The 17,183-nt window shown below is 39.5% G+C and overlaps 1 protein-coding gene across 3 annotated transcripts in view; it reads left to right on the top strand.

Annotated features, from left to right (window-relative positions):
* WDFY3 (WD repeat and FYVE domain containing 3) overlaps nucleotides 1-17,183 on the top strand; it is a 154,764-nt gene that overhangs the window by 27,480 nt on the left and 110,101 nt on the right. For 2 of the 3 annotated variants that reach the window (XM_068187832.1, XM_068187834.1), the window contains exon 2: nucleotides 5,779-5,873. The exons of the other annotated variant lie outside the window; for it this stretch is intronic. The gene's annotated coding sequence lies outside the window, so the exon portion shown is untranslated. The remainder of the gene's footprint in view (nucleotides 1-5,778; nucleotides 5,874-17,183) is intronic. 3 annotated transcript variants of the gene reach the window in all.

The following is a 17,183-nucleotide window of genomic DNA, read 5'->3' as shown; positions in this document are numbered from 1 at the left end:
GCTCAAGCAGTTTCTCTTGGGTGATGTCTCCTTTTATTGTGTCTGGTTGGCCATTTGCATCTGTATCTTCTCACGCTTTGCTGTATTGAGAAAAACCTGGCTGCAAGGCAGCACTAGAATTTTTAGATTAATGAGGAACTTCTTTAAAAGATGTAGAGTGCATCGTGCCCAAGTGATCTGTCAAGGGTTTCTGTTATTTGTGTTTGGTTCTTGGACAACTTCAGTGAAGAGGAGCAACATTTAAGAGTTGTATATAGTAGGGTGGTTGTAATAGTCTGTCATTATGACCCCTTTTGTGAGAGTACTTCACTTCTCTCTTAAGTGAGAAGGTATTTTGAGGATTGGCCTGGAACTTGGCATGCTGCTGCACAGAGTGGTGTATCTTCATTTTTTTTCCACCCAATTAATTTTTACCTGTCTAAACATGATTAGTTGTTGGGATTACATATTCCCCCTTCACCTCCAGAAAGTTGTATTTAAGCTGTAGTGGTGTTTTCTCTGTGCTCACCACTGGTATCATCTTTCTAGTGTTTCCAAGCTGTGTTATACTGGGTCTTGGGGACAGCAAGAACACCGAGTTACTGGTGTTCAACCATATTCTAATTTGAAGATGGAATTATAGTCAGTGAAAATTTTTAAGCAGTCTGTTGTGACAAGTGTCTGTAGACTTGGGTATGCCATTTTTGCTGTTTTCTACTGTGAACCTCTGGGGTTGTTCTCTGAGAAAGTGAAGTACATGCCTTAATGCGTTCCTTCATCCTCCCTGAGCAGGAGGAGGTTAATGGAGTCTTCACTAGGAAGTACGCATTCATTTGGAAGTATGACAAGATTCCTGAGAGCTGGGTTTATAAACAAAAAACAAAAGAATCCAGGAATGCTGGTGAGAAGAAAGTACCCAGGTGCTGGAGTTGTGAACTTTAGTGGAAATAGATGTGGTACCTTTCTTTACTTGTTCCTGCATGCAGTTTTTGAAATACTATAGTTTGTTTTAGCAGAAGTAGTGAATAAGAAACAGTAATGAAAAGAGTGTTTTGGAGGGAGCCAGAAACTGTAGTTTTTCCACCTGTTTGAGGTTTTTGTTTAATGGGTCTGACCCTTATGTTGGTTTTTAAGGTCTTGTCTTTGTCGGAGGAAAACATGTGGCTCTTCCATCCTGATCCTGTTGTTAAAACAGCTGGGAGTACTTATACATCATATTGCCCACATTGCTTTTCTTCTCTCAGATTTTATGTACAGCAGAAATACATTGTTGCCAAAGTTATTTCTCATCATCGTAGGCAGTGTGAATTCAGATCCAGGCTCCTGCTGGTCTGTGATCCTGACCTCTGACCTCATCTGGCTGAAGGCAGGCTTTGGCATCACATCCTTTGCAGTGTGTCTGAAGGTGAACCAGTGAAGTCGAGAATGCATGCTAAGCACACATGTCTGCTAGAAAAGGCAGAAAATGTACTTGGATCGCATGTTTATGATCCCTTTGATTTCTTTCCATCACAGGCAGGTTTTTATCTTTATCCTATGTGGGCGTAAGTAGCACTCAGCTACAGTAATTCCTATCAGCAACAGTTTATATGTAATGTCTTCCTTGTCTCCTCTTTGATGTAACATGTGAGTGAGTTTTGTAAAACAAAGCGGGGAGGAAAATGGCTGGTTAGATGTGAATAGGTTTCTGCTGAATACCTGTGGTGTGTGTAGGCACAGAAGAAGCCTTATGCTCCTGTAGGGCTTTCATTTTTTAATATTCTGATGGCACCAATATGGTGTGCATAAAGTTGATAAACATAGTTTATCCACAGAGGAATACTTGAAAAATAAATAAGGGGAAAGCAACTAAGATAGAAGTCTGCATAATGTTTGAATTTCTTTTTCAGAAACAAGATGTACATAAAAGCAAATTTGAATGTTGTTACTTGATCAGTTTTCCTCTTTGCAGGAGCCAAGTAGTTTGTGATTGTTGAGGTTTTGTTATTTAGCACTTTTTGTATGATGTCTGGTGGGGGTAGCAATCAAATTCTATTTGATTTGTTAAGCTCTAGAAATAGTCAGTACTGAGATACTCTGGCAAAATAAACAGAGACCTAAAACACCTGGTTGAATACCTAGTAGGATGTACGTCTGGAAATGTTCATTACAGCAAGAAAATTATTTAATTCACAAGAAAAAAAGAGTAATGGCAGCTAAGAGAAGTTATTCAAGTCATAAATACATGTTATTAGAACTTGATTTAAACTTTTTTGCATCAGTTCTGAAGAAGTGTGTTTGGATAAGAAATAGTTCAACGTGTTTATACAGAAAAAAAACAACCCTTATAATTCCAGAGTGCCTTTGTTATAAAATACGTGGTCAGCCAATGGACTTTGCATTTAGAAAAGCCAAAAAGCTTTTATTCACATGATGGGAAAAAAAAAATAATTACCTTATGTAATTAGATTACCTAAATAAACTCTTCAAGAACTGCCTATAGATTTGGGACTTGTCTGAAAAAGATGATGTCTGTTAAAATTGATGGTAACTGCAGCGAAGTGTCACTTAGGTTTTTATTGGTCATGCTCAGGCTGGCTACCCTAATATTATGTTTTGAGAAAATAGTTGCAAATTATATGTTCCAACTCTTTGAAGTGAAGGAAAGCCCTTCAGTGCAGCAGGGAGCTTTATGTAAGCCATGGGTGGAGTGTTTTTGATGGCTGACAGTTGTTTGCTGAATGACACTTCTGGAAAATAATAGACAAGGCTGCTGCCAGGGTTCAGTGGTGGGTCATGAAAACGTGGTGATGCAGGCCTCATCTGCACTGCTTCCGGCTGAGTCAGATGCTACCTGTGCATGCAGCATTCTGGGGAGGAGAAATCACCACCCTGTTCATTTTGCACTGCAAGTAGAACCACCGTAACTCCCTGTTGTATTTGTGACTTATGGTGTATTTTTTCATGAGGAAATTGCCACTTGAGACGTTTTTGAAGTGGTCAGGAGCAGACACCGGATACAGAATGGGCAGTTTGGTTCTGTGCTGTGCTGCTTTTCTGTTGTGGGTTTGAGCAGCTTCTGGATAGTGTGTGGTCTGCAAATGGGAAAGTCATTAGCCAGAGAGCAAGATGCTGCCTGTCTGGAGAGGTTTAGGGTGTACTTACATTCCTTTCTGCACCCTTTTAGTGGACAGAGATGGACAAGGAAGCCTGAAGGCAGCATAGCCATGAAGTACCATATTGTCTGCATGTTGTCAAGAGATTTATTGTACCTGTGGAAAGTCAGGAATCTAGTTCAGATGGAGATAGGGTGAATGCCCTAAGAAATCATCTAGGAAAGCTAAATCTGAATCTTGTTTGAAAAACATAATCCTTTCATCCAGGAAAGGTTTTATTGAACATGCCAGTCAGTATACTTCCCAGAGATATTTCTCCTTTACACTGGAGACTCAATAAGGCAGGAAGGTGACTAAGCTATGCCACCCTCTTGACACTGACCAGAACTGGTTCTCCTTTCTCAGAACTTGAAGCAGAGTTTTTGTCAGAGTAGCTACCATTTCTTATTGAGGGCTTCTGTGCCTCCACTAGGCTGGAGGGTATGAGGAGTCATTTGAACTGTCTTTAGTGCTTGCAGAATTTTGCTCTTTGTGACTGGTGGGTTCAAAACTAACCTGTTTTGTTGCTTAGTTTTGTTGCATTTCTTCGGAGGATGTTCGTGTTTTGGGATATTCAAGGTTGAAAACATCTTACTTTTTCTCCTTGCTGCAGTACAGATGGTGTGTGCTATTGGTCTTGCAGTCACTTTTGTTAACTTATGAGCAGAGGGAGAATTAAAGCTTGGGCAATACTGAAGATTGGTTGATGGAAGTAAAGTAGGAGTGCTTTATTTTTTTGGCACCACAGAAGGCATTTAGTTCTTGTTAACTATGTTTAAACTGGGCCTCCTGCTCCCCTGTGTTTATTGGTTTTGAGACTGCAAGTCAAAACAATTTACTTTGTGCAGATACATTTGATAGTCTTCCTCAAGCTATTGTGACCATGACAAAATATGGAAGTAGGATAAATGTAAGGAAATCAGGACTTAGAGACAAGGCATTCCAAATGTACTGTGGGGATATAGATAAACCATAGATAAACTTTTAGTTCAGGGCCAAGTAAATAACACATATGAAAGAGGGTTGCAAGCTGTCTTCAAGGCTGTACTTCCTCATGGCCTTTTTTACAGTTTTAGCTGGAAAAGATGCTGATACTACCCTTTAATTTCTGCTCAAAGAAGCTTGTGGGTTTTGTGTGCTTGTAGTGTAATTGGTCATTTGAGCTTTGCAAATATAGTAAGTGTAAATTTAAGTTCAGTGCAATCACAGTCTGATATGATTTGGAGCCTGAAACCTCCATCATCTGTATTTAAAAACAAAAATCTATCATTTTGAACCTGAGAGGCATTTGGTTATATAATAAAGTTCTTAAAAGGGTGAAATGAAGATAGCTGAAATGGCAGTTCCTTATTTGTTTTAAGGTTTGTCCAGTAACTCTTCCTATAACAAAAGGACATTTTGTTTATCATCTTAGTTTAAATATTTACTTGTTTCTGCAGAGATAAAACCCAAGTGCTCTCCCTGCTTTTGGTATTTCTGAGTTCCATGATCTGATTTCTACAGTTTATGTGCTGTGCACACAGGTGGTGTTTGGCTGTAGCTGGTGGTTCCTCTACTTTTCCCCGTGAGTAGATGGAACTGGAGGGAGAAGGTTTCATGGTCATGGACGATGGAGTTAAGAGAGAAATCCTCCTTTCATTTTTAATGCTGAGCACTTGAACTAGCCAGCAAGTTACTTTAGATTTTAGAGCATAGAACAACATAGTGACAAAATTTTATCTTGTTTTAACCTCTGCAACATCACTGTGAGCAAGATTTTCACGTTAGCACCATCTCTCTTACAAAGCCTTTCAAAGGTATCTGATGCTGTACTGCTTTTTTTACCCAAGTCAGTTTCCCCCCATCAAAATATTATCTGCTCTTTTAATGTACAAAATATTTAAACAATAAATGATCTAAATTGTATTATAAAGTTTTTCCAGTCTTTAGGTATGCCTGTATTGTGTAGTGCTCCAGAGTGTAGGAACACTGTACTAATAGTGCCAAATGGGACTGACCTGGAATCGGAGGTAAAATAATCAGAGGTCTGCCAACTCATGGCTAATTACCAAGGTGCAGCATTTCACTTAGTTATTTGCCAGGTCCTATAGTTGCTGCTCCTGGGTTTACTGCCTCTACCATATGTCTGGATTTGCTGGAGAAGCTTGTGCTGAAGTGAGCTCAGACTTGGTGCCCCTTGTTGGCTTGTATGTGTCTGCTTGAAAGTTCTCAGATGAATAGTTTGTAATTCTGAAAATAAGAGGCAAACAAATTAGGGGAGAGGCCGGGGAAAACTGTGTGTTCAGTAGCTTCACAGTTGCTCAGCTGGGTTAGTATCAATGTAACTTAGTTCTTATTCCCGTGCTGTAATGATGAGAAGTCACTTGGTTCCCGAGAGGGATGCTCTTGCTGATCACAGGCTGTCAGTGCATTAATTACTGGGCTTGCACTTTGCATTAACTCTTTTAGCACTTCATGTGCTCTCAGTGAGTATCATTTAATCAGAGAAATACTGCTGTGTTGTCAGTTTCTAGTTTGCTACTGTTCCTTTTTCCAGTGCTATTTAAAAGATTCCTTCGTTTGAAGTCCAGTTGTCATAGGAATGACTCCTCTTTCATTTCAGAAGAGCAAAGCTCTGTGACTTCATTGTCACATTTATATTCTATCCTTTTTCTCTTTTATCTAGTGAGAGAGCAGCTTTGGTGTTGAAGAGAAACCTCGGAAAGGAATGGGCCCTGTTCTCTTGAAGCTGTTTGCCTTGATCCCAGGAATGCTGTAGAGGTTAGTGATGTGAATGTTGAAGAGCTTTTGTGGAAATTGCCTTTTGATTTGTAATTGGCACACCCTTCAATAAATTCTGTGTGAAGCAGTTCATTTGCCTGTCACAGAAAGGGAGTTAATTCAGGCACTATCAGAACACAATCAGATTAAAATTGCTCTACCCAAACAAAATTTAGGATTCTGTTTATTTGTGGGGATGCTGTGGAAATACATTGCTGGGTGGTCACAGAAAGTTGTGTGGGTGTGATGCATGCTCAGAGACAAGCTGCATTAAAATTGGAAATTTTCATCAATAGGTTTAAAAAAAAGGGTAAAAATGATCATAATACATGAGTCTGTAGTGTCTGATTCTTCTTTGAATTTCTCAAGTCTGTCATTTCTACTTTGAGAGAAGAATACTCCTGATCTTCAGTAGAGTTGACAGGCTAGGAAGAGTCCATTCTGTATCCACGCAGAGGTAGTGTTATTTCTATTTCTGCTTCAAGTGACTTGTATTTCAGTGTAATATCCTAATTTACTTGGTTTTGTACAAACTGTATACACTGCTTGCTGTGAATATTTTCCCCAGAAAATATAATATATATTCCTGCTACAAATATTACAGCCTACAAGAGGCTTTCTTTTGCAGCTAGAACTTTCAGTCTAGTTTACGTCCATGCTTTTTTGGAAAGTTGCCAAGGATTAAGTAGATTTATCACCTAGTGGATTACTTTTTAACTAATGAAGTAAAAAAAGCTTGTGGAGCTGTTATATTCAGTAAGGCTTGGTTTTACTGATGAAACACACTGAATGTAACAAGTAAAATTAGATGGAGTAGTGGGAAGGGGGAGGGAAGAGGTAGGCTTGAAGTGCACTCCTGAAGCAAAGAGGTGAATTTCTATAGGAGCAGTTGAGTTAAAATCTATTAAATCTGTCTACTTTACGGTAAAGGATTCCAATCTTTGTTAGCTTAGTTTACAAGCATAAGTGTGTGTGTGTGTGTGTGTATGGCGTGACTACTGAAGAGTAATGACCAAGCTTTGCTAGGACACCCTTTGACATACAGACCTGTTTGGAGCAAAAAGAAAAACAACCCAATGGAAAAAAGGCTGCAGCATGTCATAGACACTGAAAGTGAAGAGGTGACCCAGTGGGAAAAGACAAGGAAATGTTAGTTGACATCACTCTTTGAGGCATGAAGAGCTCAACAACTGCAAGTGCTGCTACTTCTTAGCAAGAGCTTTAGTCACTGATGTATACTTGCCATCATTACCTTGTTTCATATAAAACTGAGAATTGTAAATTGTTCAAGGGTAAGGTATCACTTCTAATTCAACAAAAGCATACAGAAAGACAGAAACCCCAAAGCACGTTCTTCCATGTGAAATCCTGCACTCCAGCATCAATGCTTTCATTCTAGCTCTGTGCTGCTGCTTTTGTTTCCAATGTTTTATTCATTAACAAAACCCACAAACCTGTCCACAAGGGCGTCTGACAGAAATACACCTTTTTTTTACTTTAATAGAAAATACCTAGCTCCCTTCAACCTATTGTGTTTAGATTTTTTTGAGACTTATATACTACTTTATGGAGAATAAAAGAAGATGAAAGATTAATCTCCTCTTGTGGTAGTCTCCCTCTTGACTTAGTAAAAGCAGTTGGTTTCAAGTGATCTATTGAATGCAGACTATTTTGTGACTCCCTGAAGACTGTCTTGTTAGAATCCCGATCTGCTATTCAGATACTTACGTAGTAAATATTTCCTTGGCACTTCATGCATCCTGTTCTTCCAGTTCTGAGGCTATGCAAGAGCTGGCAGAACTTAACAGCTTGGTTTTAAGGTTGTGGTTATGTTCCTTTCAGACCCAAGCCTGCTATATTTGATTAGGTTGAGCTCTCCATGGGGCCGCATTGAGTTTCTCCCCAGCTGTGGAATGACTTACCTGCAGCTACATGCATAATAGTAAAAATTGTGATGCAGTTTATGAGCACATAGGAGATAATGAGATAAGGGAAGACAGCTAAGCAACATAAATTTGTTTGGGAGAAAATTGTGTCAAACTGATCAGTTTGCTTCCTTGACAGATGAATTAGATTAGTGCATAAGGGAGGCAAGGGATAGAAGTGATACAAATAGAAGTGTATAAGGTTCTGAAGGATGTTCTTCTGAGTGTAATATGTGCAATGTTTTTCGTTTTTTTAAATGGGATCTTCCTTAAATTACTGTATTGCAGGAGCAAAATTTATTAAAAATGGTTCTGTGGAGCACTTAATAGGGATTCGAGATCACTTGGAAAAGCATTTGAAGTAGGCTTCCATACCATACTAGCTTGTCATGGCTGGATTTGTCAATGACACTCATGATTTAGATTTTAGTACATGGAGTAGAGTTTACTTACGAGCTGTGCAGGTGAGGTCAGTTTGAGAGTAGACAGAATGGGCAGCCCAGAGTGTTGATATGAAGCTGTTTGTCACTGGGGTAAGCAAAGTGTGTATGTTGGCGTGACATAACTCACCCTTAGTTTATTTGTTATACCAAAGGAACTTGGTCAGTATGTATAACGTAATTATGCTGAGTTTACTTCATTGGATGGCCTCTTCCAACACTCACAGCACAGCTTATGGTACTTGTCTATCCTTTAGAAAACTGCAGCACGGAAACCTAGAACTTGAAAGGAAGTGTTTGTTTATTTGTACCAGTTTCTTTATTCTGCCACAGGGAGAAAAATGTATGAGTAGGGAAGAGTGACCATATTTTTTAAGAGCTTTAGTAAAATAAGATATGAAATATGGAAATAATTGTCATCTTGGGATGGTGTCAGAGAAGTCTGTCATACTGCTTTGTTTTAAATTCCCTGTGATAGAATGGGGTGTTTGTGTGCCATGTTGTTGTATACACAATGCTCTTCTCATAGTTGTCAGGTTATCATGAAAGATTCATTTAACGGCTCCCTTAGAGGTAAACACTAATATTTCACACTGGGTCAGTAATTTTTGCTAGCAATAGATTAATGCTTGAAACCCCCTTCTCTGACATGTTCCCGTCTGTGATGCCATAGTTTCTTGTGGATGAGAAGCACAGTGAGGCAAAAAAAAAAACCAAAACCAAAAAAAACCACCTCTGTTTAGGTTATGTTATAAACGCCAATCACTTGGTTTTAAAATTTTAAAAGTTTAATAATAATAAAATAGTTATAAAAATAGTAATACAATTATATTAATGAAAATTTAGAGTTAGGACAATTACAAGACAATAAAAAGCAAAGAATTACGGAGGTCCGGATGCTCTCGGGCACTTAAGCCCAATAAGCATGCCTTGTGAACAAAGGAATAATCTTTAAAAGCAGTAGCCTGTTGCATATTCATACATCTCATACATGATGCATAAATTCCTTGCAAATTAAGAACTTTTCTGATTTTTGTCAACTTCTTCCCCTTAATCCTGGTGGTTCCATATAGACGGAGAGAAGGTGGAAGAATGTTTGTCTTTTCCGATAAGGAGGCAGTAATTCTTTATGGGCCCCCATCATTGTCATCTCTGTGTGAAGAGTTTCTTCATTATCTCATCTCTTGCTTGAGCTAGTAAAAAAAAAAACCCCACATACATGGGCTCTATTTTAACTACAAAACTACATTTACCATACTATTAAAATGTTAATACAGCACTTCTAATCAATATAACATAATACATATAGTATTCAATTTAATATTTGCGAAAAGCCAATCATAAAATATGCATTTTTCACAGGTTATCTCTGCTGTTCTCTGTTTCTGTGATCCCTGCTGCTATTTTCCTGACTTCTTGGGGTATGACTTTTTCCTTGATATCTAGCAAATGTTTTGCTAGCAAAACTACAAATTAAGAAGGTACACCTTAGCAGCAGAGAGCGGTGCACCAGTGGTGTAATTGGAATTACAAGAATGCTGTGAACGTTTCATGCCCCATCTTCTGTCCCAAAGGGAGGGGGAATATTGGAAGAGCCACTGCTGATAAGTGATAGCCTGTGAAAGGCAAGCTTTAGGCAGTCCCTTGGAAAGACTTTTAAGTCCCATGAATTGAAACAAACTGGAGGCACGGTAAACCTAGTTTTAGAGCTTTCCCTTGTTTGATTTTAATTTCAAGAAGCTGCCTGGGAGAAATCTCAAAGGCACGTTCCTGTAGATGCAAGAATAACTGTTCAAAGTGCTGGGAGATGAAACTGATGTGCAGCAATTTTTATAAGTGAGGAAATAATAGTGCAGAAGTGGGCTACCACCTGCCTGTGTTGCAGTGAGAGTATATTAGAAGTACTGTTTACTCTTTGTTATTGCTAAAAGGTCACCTTAGGAGAAGACAGAGAAGTAAAATCAAACTAAAGAAAGAAATGTTGGATAAAATTGTGAAGGAATATGTGGATGTATAAGAGAAGCCTTTGTTTGATAATATTGTTGCAATAAAATCTTAGTACTGAGCATTTATTTACCTAATTATTTCATGTGCCTTTGCCAGCATATTGCTGGGTTTCACTCTCTTTATTGCATTGTGTTTGTCTTAAAAATAAAAAAGAAAATAAGAATAGTTATCCTCATTCTGTACACTGCTTACTGTCAAAGCTTAAAAAGAACACAAAACCAGAGAAAAGGGGTAGCAACTGAAAAAGTCTTGTTTTCTCTCTTGTGGGAAGCAAGTTCTGTCCCCGGGTTCATTGCATTCAGTAACAGTCAAGCACAGTGCAGGTCATCTAAGTGAGGCCACACACTTCTACAGATGCACTGCAGAAGAAATGATTTGCATTAAATAACTACTCAGTGATTTCTGTGCCTGTAAATGACATTACAGTGCATTTGATAGACAATTACTGTCTCTTTTTTTGTTCACTTCTTGATGCTTTTTCCTCCAGCAAGGAAGTCTGTTTACTTTTTGTGAGTATTGTGTGTATGCGTAGGTGAATCCAAGGGAAAAATGTGAATAAACTCCATGTCAATAGTTGTGCTTTTACTAAGTGGACACTCAAGCTCTCTTTGGCGATAAATTTAGTTGGAAAGCAGTATCCACTATGGTCATTTGAGTGTCATTCTGGGAGGAGAATTCTTTTCAGAGAACTGCAGCTTCAATCATAATTTGTTTTCTGTACCCTTGGTTATTACTAGGGGAAGGGGCAAGTGTAGTGGTGAGACATAACATGTGAGTTTGGATAGCATAATGGATTTCCTTGAAAAATACTACCACTTTTGAATAGTTTTTGTTACTGAAACAAAACACCTGGCAGTTCTAGATTGTATGGTACTGTGTATGAAAGTAGCATTGCAAGCTAGAATACTAAACAGTGTTAAAAAACCACAACAACCAAGAAAGCCCTGAAAAGCAGAATAGTCAAGAAAATCCACATTGCATCTGATCCAGATTATAGTAAGGAGAGTCTCTTGTCCTTGGTTTATTTTTCCCCCAGAATAATTAGTTCTATTGTAACCAAAATTGAAATGTATTCACTTTCCTATGTGATAAGAGAAGCAGGAAAATGTCATTTTGCAAATTAATTTGTAAGCCATGATACATCATTTTCCTTTGCAGTGATTGTGCTGCTGGCCAGATGTTGATTTGCTTGAGCATACAGTTTTTCATCTTGATCTGGCGCTTGTGTTAGTTGGATTTATTTTTTGTGAAACAGCTGTATCAGTGACTGTGGCCTGTGCATTGCAAGGATGAGGCATCCCTTCCCTTGGAGTCCCAGCCTGCCCGGAGGGAGCAGCTGCTCCTTGCTTACAATCCCTCCCGCCTGGGCACTGGTACAGTCCGCTCGGGGGCTGGTGGCGCAAAGCTCGGTAGAGCCGCCTGACTGCCACAGGGATGTTTACTGAGGAAGGGCTGGCAGCATCTTGGAGGCAGGGGAGTTTGTCTCCTGTCTCTAGTGTCTTACAAAGGGATGACTTGAAAACTAAGATGCTGGCACTGAACTTCAAGAATTCAAGGTAGGATGAGACCTAAATGAATCCCAGCTCCTCGTATTTCTTTGCATAATACCTTTCCCCCACAGACTAAAATTTGATTCCATGACTAGCCCATGTGAAGTTGTACCTCTTATTGTCAGAGTTGTTGTTATAGGAGAAGTTGAACCAAAGCTGCGGTTGATCAGAGAGTTAGTAAAAATCTAGTGATATTTTTGAATAAAATGAGTAATGTACCAGGGCATAATTTTCTGTGTTTAGGATGCTGGCTCTAGAGAAATAAGTTAAAAGTAGGTAGTAGAAATTTCACATCCCAGCTAAGGAAGAAAATAATTGATTTTAGTTTGTCAAATGGGTAGTTTTCAAAATACAGCCAATACTAGCCTTGAGTGCAGTAATTGTGCTGTGAAGCAAGCTTGTTATCCAGTTATGTTACACATGTTCTAAGAAATCTAACAAGTTGGAGAAAATAATATTAAGGTAGTCTTTTCCCTGTCTCTTGAGTGCTATAGGCTTCATTTTTTTTCTCTTTGAATAAGAGAAACTCACTTTTGGGGGTATTTCTAGCTGTCCTATTTTCATCTTGTAATACACTGCAAACTGGTGTAGGGAAATCATTTATTCACTGTGAACTACAGCTTTTATTTAGGCACTATTGCCAAACAGGGCTAGAATATGAGTAATGAAGAGAAAAACAAAAATAGTTTTGCAAGTAGTTATGGTAAATAGTAAATACACCAACCTCTTTATTGGCAATCAAAAATGAGCAAAATAAGCATGGGTTTTCTAAAATGTTGCAGCTTTTTCCCTTTATGAGACATACCAGATTTAATATACAATAATATCTACGCCCACTTCAATCATTTAATAAGTGTGCCATTGAAAAAAAATTTCACTGGAGAACTGAAAGAATCCATTAATTTGAGTAATTAATGTTGCTTTTAAAGCCTGCAGTTTTAGTCTGCTTTGTAGGTTTGTGGTTTTTCTTAGGTGTTTATTCTGTGGGGTGTTTTGTCTTTTCTTTCCCCTCTTTTATTTTTTCCTGTTTAATCCTTTGTCTGACACATTCGCTGCTGGGGATGGAAACCTTATAGCTCTGATGGGCTACTTCTAAATCCAAACAGCTCAGTCCTGCCTTGGATATGTCCCAGGCTTTCTCTGCAAGACAGTGTTCTGGGTGCAGCAGTCCTTGTGTTACTGAGGAGCTAGAGCTGTTTTCTGTAAGGAAAGGCTCACAATCAGCTCTTTTGTCTTTGTTCCGTGTCAGGCTCCTAAGATGTGTTTCAGTGTGCAGTCTGGTGGAGCTGGATCCAAAACCACCCTGGGAGCCCAGGAGGTAATCTAGCTCTACCTGCAATCCTCAGGTGTTTGAAGACTGAAGATGAGACTGAGAGGGATTGAATTGCTTTTATCTGCAATTTGTGACTGTCATCCCCAGAGAATCTTCTGCCACCTAACAGAGAGGGGTCAGAGGAAGGAGAAGGAGGAGGAGAAGAGAGGGAAGGTGAGGAGAAAAGACAGTACTTTTCTCCCATTATTACATGACTTGCTTAGTTACACAAAGCATAGGAATCTTTACTGTTTTTCCCACTGGTGGTGCCTCATATGAGGGGCAGTTGAGGGAAATGGGACTCTAGCTTGGGGAAAAAGAGGCTTGAAGAGGACCGTACTGCTCTCTGCAACTACCTGAAAGGAAATGTTAGTGAGGTGGGTGTCAGTCTTCTCTCCCAAGTAAGAGGATGAGAAGAAATCACAGAAACATTAGGGTTGGAAAGGACCTCTGGAGATCATCCAGTCCAGCCCAAATGCCAAGGCAGGGTCACATGGAGCAGGTGACACAGGTGCACGTCCAGGTGGATTTGAAATGTCATCAGAGAAGTAGACTCCACAACTTCTGTGGGCAGCCTGTTCCAGGGCTCTGCCACCCTCACTATGAAGAAAATCTTCCTCCATGTTGAGGTGGAGCTTCCTGTGTTTTAGTTAATGGTCATTGCTCTATGTTCTGTCACTGAGCACTGCCAGAGAGTCTGGTACCGTTCTCTGGGCACCCACCTTTGTGATATTTATGGGTGTTAATGAGATCCCCTTCAATCTTCTCTTCTCCACACTAAGTAGGTCCAGCTTCCACAGTCCCTCATCACGTTAGAGGTAATAGAGATCCCTCATCATCCACATCTTCTGCACCTTCTCCAGTATCTCCTTGTCTTTCTTGTCCTAAGGAGCCCAGAAGTGAGCACAGCACTCTAGATGTGGCCTCACTAGGGCTGAGTAGAGGGGCAGGATCACCTCCCCCAGTCTGCCAGGTCCACCCCAGGATCCCATTGGCTCCAGCCATCAAATGTCCTCAAGTTGTGCCATGGAAGACTTTGATAGGTTATTAAGAAAAAGTCTTTCACAGAAGGAATTATCAAGCATTGAAAGAGGCTGCCCAGAGAAGAGGCTGCTCCAGTCATCATCCCTGGAGGTATTTAAAAGATGTGCAGATGAGGCAGTTGGGAGCATGGTTTAGTGGTGAACTTGATGATCTTAAGGGTCCTTTCCAGCCTAAATGGTCTTTTAGTTCTGTCCTGTATGGTATGCAGAACTTGATTCCAGTGGAGCTCAGTGGATGCATTTGGACTATCCCAATTTCAGGCAGTAGATAACGTGTATGCAAGTGTTTCTGCTTCTTTTCCATTAATCTCTGGACTGAATTGCTAATTAAAAAGTCTTGGGCTGTTGTAATTTGTTTTGCACTTAGAAATGCTATGAACATGCAGCTTAAAACATTGGGGTTGTTCACCCTTATTTACTTCCTACCACTTCAAAAATAAACAGGCATTTGTGCCCAGCCTTTAATGCTGATTGAAATGCACATACGCTGCTGTTTTTGTTACATTCTTTCTGCCTCGATGGTAGCAGAGAAAGGAATTTTATTACATCAGGCAAACACGTGCTGGTAGGATCATTTTGTTGTTTTTCTTATCTGTGTTAGAAACAAGGGTGGCTCTATGGAGACAAATTTACAGGTAATGGGCTTCTACTTATTGTTTCTTCATATGCAAATTTCCTACGGGCAGAAGAAATGTTTTCTTTTTGGTGTGTAAATGGCTGGTTTACATGGCTGCAGGAAGTTTTTGCTTTAGATAGCTGTTGAGAAGAAAACCCACTACCACCAGCATCACAAATGGAGACCGTGCTCCTGTTAAAAAAATTCGGTGGCTTTTTTAGCTAAATGTAAGAACCGTGCTTAGGGTCACTATTGTCCTTTCTGAACATGTCCTGTTCGGGGCTGCTTTGCTTCCTGCATGGCCTTACTGTGAGGATGTATGGGCTCTCTCCTGTTCCAGTTTAGCTGGTTTCCTTCCCCATATTCTCCACCACACCCTCCCACTCCCCATTACTTGGAAAAGGGAATAGACCACAGCACTCTTCCCCATTCTTGATGGTGGCTCATTGTTTCACTATTGGTTCAAATGCAGTAACTTTCCTAGGAAGGCCTTTTTGCTTTGCTTGTTTACTGTGAATGCAAGAGCCACTCTCCAGAGCAGTATTATTCCTATGCATTTGTTGATGTCTGCATTCCAACAAGGGATGGCTTGTCTCCTCAGATCCCAGATTATTTTGCATTTTTGTTTGGTTTTTTTGTGGGTGTCCCCTCCCCTCTCATCTTCTCACCCCTTTTTTGTTTTCTAGGGGCTTCTTAGGAGAATTTTCTCTCCTGATTTGTATGGCTTAGTCATTGTCACACAGTTCAGGACTTCAAGCTAAAATTTCAGTTCTACTGTATTCCCAACGGGCTCTAACTAGTATCCTGTTTGTCCAATTAATGCAAATCAGTTTATTTAGGCCTTTTGAAAACAAAACAAAAACAAGAAAACCAGTATTCAAAGATGCTCAAGATATTTTACCACAGAACACGCAGAGAATTCAATTAGAAGTTGCTCTCCAAGATACTGTCGAAGCAAATACTCAGTTTGGTTTTAGTTTGAGTTTTTTAACCAGTTGTTATCTATCTTCATGGTATTCTGGATATTTTTTCTGATGCTGCATAGGTTAGTTGGTTCATAGGCTTCTGATAAAATGTTCCTATTGATTCCTCAATTTCAGATAATTTTGCTGAGGTGCAAATGTTTCTGACATGTTTCCACTCTGCCAGCATATGTTCAAAACAAAAACGATGTTTCTATATTTACTTTTCCTCGATGTGTTTCTCAGCTCCAGGTGTTTATAACAGTATTGAGGTTTGCAGAATAATATGAATTTGCTCATCTACTGTCTTGTCAACCAGTAGGCGTTGATGGGGGTCATTCCCACCACAAATGTCCAGTTACAAAGTTCCAGATTAACATTAATCTGACAAATTATAGGTTCCAAAAGCAGTCTGCTGAGTTTGTAATGTATTCGTGCTGGTTACCCTGAAGAACAGAATTTCTGTTCCCTCAGTCTAAAACCTGTTAACTTACTAGGCATAATCTTTCTATAAATACGTGTTTCAAAAATACATGTTGGTGAGCAATGTCTCTATTTTTGTCATGTTTTGTGTCTGCTCCAGCCAAGTTGGACTTTGCTTCTGCCTGTCAGGATTTTTGTGTTACACATATTTTTATCTCCTCACTTAGCATATTTTTTCTGGTAAAAAATGTCCTTTGCATTCCTTGAGTAGAGGAGGAATTGTATGTCCAGAGCTAGTTCAGACTTTGTGGCATTCAGAACTAGATTGCCAGCTTTGAGACCACACTGGAACAGGTCAAGAGGAGTGGAAAAAATGTCTCAGTGGTATGATTGCACAAGCAGGGGCAAATGGTTTCTTGGAGCCTGGATGTCTATGAATGAACCACCTGAAGGTGCTAATGCAGGTGTCTCCTTTCTAGCATAATACCTGCAGAGAGCCCTGTACTTTGATCTTCAATGTAAGTGATGATTAGGGGTAATGAAACATGGCAAGGTTGATTTATTTTGTGGAATGACGATTCCTCATCTGGTAAAGCAGAAAGGTTTCTTTTACACATAAAGAGTTATTTGGTCCTTAGTCCTGCAATGGCAATATATTCTGCCTTGCATTAATTATTGAAAACCTTTTTCTGGTGTAAATATTGGTGTTCTTTTTGCAACCTAAGCAGATACCGTGGAGCAAGTTTGAGGTATGGAATTTTCCACCTTCTTTGATGGCTAGCAAACCTAAACTGGTTTTTGGCAATCAGATCTGTGTTTATATGCAGATGACATGGTTTAAGACTTTGCATTGGAATTCAGAGATGAAGGTCTGTAGAACCAGCAGTCAAATATGGATTTCGGGTAGCCTTAGGGTTGGTTGGATGGTATTTCTTAGTCTTGTGAAGAGATGAAGGACCGGCTGTTACAGATAGCTCAAAGATGAGGTTTTCTGCTCCTCCTAGCTGAATACAATATTCATTATGTTCCATT

This window comes from Anomalospiza imberbis, chromosome 4, assembly GCF_031753505.1.
Source record: "Anomalospiza imberbis isolate Cuckoo-Finch-1a 21T00152 chromosome 4, ASM3175350v1, whole genome shotgun sequence".
NCBI classification, from domain to species: domain Eukaryota; kingdom Metazoa; phylum Chordata; class Aves; order Passeriformes; family Viduidae; genus Anomalospiza; species Anomalospiza imberbis.
The sequence above is the reverse complement of the archived record's forward strand: the minus strand, read 5'-3'. Positions and strand labels throughout refer to the sequence as shown.